This window comes from Gadus macrocephalus, chromosome 1, assembly GCF_031168955.1.
Source record: "Gadus macrocephalus chromosome 1, ASM3116895v1".
Lineage (NCBI taxonomy): Eukaryota > Metazoa > Chordata > Actinopteri > Gadiformes > Gadidae > Gadus > Gadus macrocephalus.
In genome coordinates this window covers 1988624-1994623 of record NC_082382.1, presented here as the reverse complement: position 1 = coordinate 1994623, position 6000 = coordinate 1988624, and positions in this window count along the sequence as shown.

Here is a 6000-nt window from a genome sequence, read left to right as displayed (position 1 = left end):
TCTCGTTTCTCCCCAGGTGACTGAAGATGTTAGCGGCACATGCTATTGTTGCATATGTTATCTGCCTTGTGCGTTTACATAGAGACGGAGACCACGTCAACTCCAAACTTTAAATGGTGTCTGTGTGCATGTCTATCACACACACGCACACGCACACGCACACGCACACGCACACGCACACGCACACGCACACGCACACGCACACGCACACGCACACGCACACGCACACACACACACACACACACACACACACACACACACACACACACACACACACACACACACACACACACACACACAGACACACACACACACACACAGAACAGTTCCATGCTCCAGTATTCATTTCCTTTTGGACAGATCAAATTCAAAGTGGGGGAAAAAAGAATGAGGGATCATGAGTCATCACATGATTCCAAGCCACCTTTGGTTTTCCACCATTAAAGTCAGATTAATAACAACTGCTTGCTCGGTAATCTAAAAAGATCTGAAAAGATGTGAACTACCATTATGCAACTTCAGATCACATGATCACAGATCACATGAACCAAACAGAAGCTAAGCCCGCTGTCTTGTGTTCCCGCTGTCTTGAGCTGGTGCTATGTCCCGGGACGTGTCCCAGGACGTGTGTTGTGGCCCAGATCATACATGGAAGCAGGTCAACTTGGGCAGGGAGCTCAAAATGAGACCAGGGAGAGCAAACTCTAGCGATACTCTGGAAAACTGGGCGCCTGCTGTTAGAAAAGAACTGAACTGTATTGGAAGACATGCTTAGGCAAAATTTGATTTTGTATGTAGGCTGTCTCTATGCTAGTGGGGGACGGTCTTGATAATAACAGTCCTGGTTGTCCACGATGGGTTATCAAATTGTGTTTCAGATGTGCATCTATTAGGGAGCCAGCTCAAGAGCCCAAAGGCATCTTTATTAAATTCCCTCCCTGACAATAACGAACAGAAGACAAATAGGGATTCTCTGTGTGTCTGTGTGTGTGTGTGTGTGTGTGTGTGTGTGTGTGTGTGTGTGTGTGTGTGTGTGTGTGTGTGTGTGTGTGTGTGTGTGTGTGTGTGTGTGTGTGTGTGTGTGTGTGTGTGTCAGGTCCTGTTTAAAACATGTATTTCAATGCTGCAACATCAGCTTTTAAACATGACCTCCAGACTGTGATCCATATGACTGCCCGCTCTGAGCCCTAGCTCAGATCTGCTTTATGATGTCTGTCCAATAATACTCAATACTCAATGCTCAATATTCAATACTCTCAACTCACAGCAAAGAAATGTGCTGACCAGTCTCAAGTAGTGAAACAAAGGAAAAAAATATTTGACAGGCAGCATTTCACGGAACAGCTTGAGCAAGCACTGCTTTTTAAGGGGCTTTTAGGCTACGAGGTAACATTGTAAAGAAAATATCAGTTATTATGATATTAATATCTAATCCATCATATTTGACTACAAGGTATTTAAATAAGTATCATCATCTCAAATACATCACTGTTGTCTTCTTAAAGGCTTGTGTCACAGATTCATTCTATGTTTCATCTACTCACAATTATCAGCATCCTCAACTTCCTTCCAAACCATACTGTCATAAGAAAAGATGTTGAGCCTGTCACAATGCTGAGGTGGATCAAAGCACTTTGATCTACAATAATCAATACTCAATAATAAGCAATAAACAATACTCTCAACTCACAGCGAGAAAATGTGCTGACCAGTCTGTAGTAGTGAAATGAATGAAAAATCATAGTTCCCCAATCATCCACCATCACGGTTCCCCCATCACGGTTCCTCCATCACGGTTCCTCCATCACGGTTCCCCCATCACGGTTCCCCCATCACGGTTCCCCCATCACGGTTCCTCCATCATGGTTCCTCTATCATGGGTCCCCCATCATGGTTCAACAAACACATATTTGTTGGGCAAACAGTGGTACAGAGGTCACTAACATCTGAAGGGGATTCTGTCCACTCTACTGGTCTGTTCAACAGTGGAGGACGTACCAGTGTTGAACATGTGTCTCAGCAAGAAACAAACCGTTGACCTGCTCTAGCCTTGGTCCTGTTATGAGCTGCTGACTTTATGTACGGTATGTCAAAGTAGTGTTTGTCCCTGCAGTAGGTGAGAAATAACAAACCCCTTTAAGATCTGGAACCAAGGTAAAACAAACTAAAAACACTATAAACTACTTTGCCACAACTTCAACCACAACAAAGACACACACAAACACACACCAACATGGGCACACACACACAAATCACTGTGTGCACGGTTGTGCAGGTGTGCTGTGTGTGTGTGTGTGTGTGTGTGTGTGTGTGTGTGTGTGTGTGTGTGTGTGTGTGTGTGTGTGTGTGTGTGTGTGTGTGTGTGTGTGTGTGTGTGTGTGTGTGTGGGTTTGTGTGCGTGTGCGTGTGCGTGTGCGCGTGTGTGTGTGTGTGTGTGTGTGTGTGTGTGTGTGTTGTGTGTGTGTGCGTTTGTCTTAGTGCATGTGTGGATGTGTGTGTGCGTGAAGGCAACACCCTCCTGAGAGAGGAACACCAGATGTTACCCTTGCTGGTTCGTTATGTAAGACCATTGACTGCCGACTACGTCACGAAAGGCTTACTCTGTCATAGCTGCATTAATCGACCACACATACATGGCAAACAGAGAGAGTGTGTGTGTGTGTGTGTGTGTGTGTGTGTGTGTGTGTGTGTGTGTGTGTGTGTGTGTGTGTGTGTGTGTGTGTGTGTGTGTGTGTGTGTGTGTGTGTGTGTGTGTGTGTGTGAGGAAGAGTAGGAAGAAGGAAATTATTTTAAGCAGGCAGTGCACACATCCGGAAACACACCTGGCTAGGAACAGTAATTTTGTCTTTGTTGTGGCCTCTAACGCTGATCAGAGATCAACCCAGCTACCTGAGCTATGGTCAATAATATCAGCAATCTGTCCCGCTGCTGCTAGTGCTGCTAGAACAGGTGACTCGACACACGATAGATGACCGAGGCCTAGTACTGGAGCTAAATGCAAAAGACAACATGTATACATGACTACATAGCCTGTCTTGTCCTTCCCACATAAATAAAGCAGAAGAAGTCACCCACCACTGCGACCCAACATTAATGAAGGAAAAATAACGGTTTCAGGCCTACAATAGATCCATCTTACAGGTAGGCTATATTACTTTGCAGACAAATACAATACTTTGCAGCCATGAAATAGCGAATTCCTGGCTTTGATTCGATGTCCCCCTCATCAGGACTTCCCTGATCCCTGAGCCAGACGCGCCCAGGGCCTCCAAGATCAGAGGCATGCAGAAGTTAAACGTCTTGTTTCTTCACAAAAACCGCAATGACATTTCCTTTTCGAACATCTAACGACCTTTGACGACGTCTATTTGCCAAACGGTGATGATGCTGTTGTTTTACTCCGTGTTATTTTGATCTCATTTTGTAATATGCGCAGAGCAGCAAAACGCCCGAGACCGCCGAATCATCCCCGGGATGCGCAGGGCGCGGGGCTGGACGCTGCGCCCGGCCCGGCGGCACTGCGGATTACCGGCCACTGGCAGCACGTTTAGGACGGCCACGTTCTCCGGTGAACACACAAAGCAATGCAATGCCCCCCTAACGATACTACTTCATACCCCGCAGAACCCACCCAATTGCCGGTGTGTGTGCATGCGAGAGAGGTGAATTAGGAGAGCTTTGCAGGAGTCGCGTAATGTTTGACTTACCTGTGATCGCCTGTGCTCTGCAGCTCTGCTCTGCAGCGCGTCTACGGGACTCTGATGTGGCTCTCCGGCTCCACTAGGCGCCCTCACCTCTGCCGCGGTAACATGTGAGGGTTGTATGTTTGTTTGTCAAGACGGCTCGCATCCGTGTAATGCGGTACACTCTCTCTCTCTCTCTCTCTCCCTCTCTCTCTCTCTCTCTCTCTCTCTCTCTCTCTCTCTCTCTCTCTCTCTCTCTCTCTCTCTCTCTCTCTCTCTCTCTCTCTCTCTCTCTCTCTCGGTTCTGTTCCTCCTCTTCTTCGATATTTTGATGAACGCTGAACGCATCCGGTGTATCCGCTCTTGGATTGTGCGGGGAGGGCTCGCCCTTGGAGACCGGACGGGTGTTGGACCTCACCTGATGGATGGATCGGATGGATGAGTTGAGTTATGGGTTGCGTGATGGATGGATGGATGGATAGATGGATGGATAGATGGATGGATGGATGGATGGATGGATGGATGGATGGATGGATGGATGGATGGATGGATGGATGGATGGATGGATGGATGGATGGATGGATGGATGGATGGATGGATGGATGAGTTGAGTTATAGGTCGAGTGATGGATGGCTGGATGGATGGGTTGAGTGATGGATTGATGGGAGAGTGATGGACAGGTTGAGTGATGGATGGATGAATGGGTTGAGTGATGGATAGATGGGTTGAGTGATGAATGGGTTGAGTGATGAATGGATGGGTTGAGTGATGAATGGATGGGTTGAGTGATGGATGGATGGGTTGAGTGATGGATGGATGGATGGATGGATGGATGGATGGATGGATGGATGGATGGATGGATGGATGGATGGATGGATGGATGGATGGATGGATGGATGGATGGATGGATGGATGGATGGATGGATGGGTTGAGTGATGGATGAATGGACGGGTTGACTGAGTGATGGATGGATGGATGGATGGGTTGAGTGATGGATCCCCAGGGCGCAGAGCGCCGTGGGGGGCTTCTGAATGCAGCCAGCTCCCCCCTGGACCCGAGGGTCGGGGTCAGGTGGAGCGTGGGGGTCGTATGGTTTGAGTCATTTTATCCATAACCCTACCCATGGAGGAGGCCTACACAGCGTTCTAAAATATATTTATATTGTATTATTATTAAATTATATTTAAAAGTAGGTCATTCAATGTCTCTTTCTTTCTTAATCTTATGTTTATTTTATTTATTAGTTTATTTCAGGGACATTGCACACTAATCAACAGTCAAACTGTAAGTGAGCCAGAGTTAGCATAAGAGGCTAGTTTACATCCGTTGTCAACAACAACATAGGTGACTCAGAAGATATAGTAACACATAGCAAGAACAAATCGACAGACATTTGGAAACAGACAATAAAATATGCAGACAATATACACAGCGTACATAAAACATCATAGGAAAGCGCAAACTGTAGTAGATTAGAGCAGACCACATACAATAAAAGCACATATACAGCAGCATATAGCACAAACATGCAGCACCAACATATTAATGTAGACACTAGCAAGCACAACACAAGACAGGAGCACAAGACAGGAGCACAAGACAGGACTGGAGCACATAGGAGACAAGCAAGCGAGACATGACAGTTACCAAGAAGTCAGCAGTTGAAGCAGTTGCATGCAATGCGAGGTTAGTTTTATTTCTAACATTATTCTTCAACACAGACATTTACATCTAGAGTCTGGCGTTATAGTTGATTTGCCTCAGGTGTACTGTGGAGTGGGTGAGACAGTATTATTAGCAGGCTAGTATTGCCCGTTGCCGTGTGCTAGACTAGCACAAGCAAACTTAGCAAAGGACTGAATGAAATGTGTTGAAAACTGTCTCCAATGATAAAGAACACCAAGGCTAACTTGTGAATCAGGCCCTATGTCCAAAATTCGAACTACCCCTTTAAAGGAGAATGTAGACCCGTAGTGGGGGTTATCTCCGCTAGAGTCCTGCACGGGTTCGGGTACCCGACGGGCGACCCGCACTATTTGGATGAAGCGGATGAAAAATAATGTAGACTACTTTGTCGGACACGGGTGCGGGTCAGGTCGGACAGCCTGAACAGCAAGGGTCGGTCGCGGGTTTTGCGATTGTGACCCAGACTTCTGTGGTGCTGGATATGTTATTCAGGAGCGGAGTAGTCAACTAAAACTGTCCACAGTGGACGATGTGCTTATTTTGCACAGCAATCTAAAGCACCCCGCCATATACCAGATAGTTAAATTCCCCGGTGTTCCATCTAATGTGTCTAATTTTCCTCCGGATGC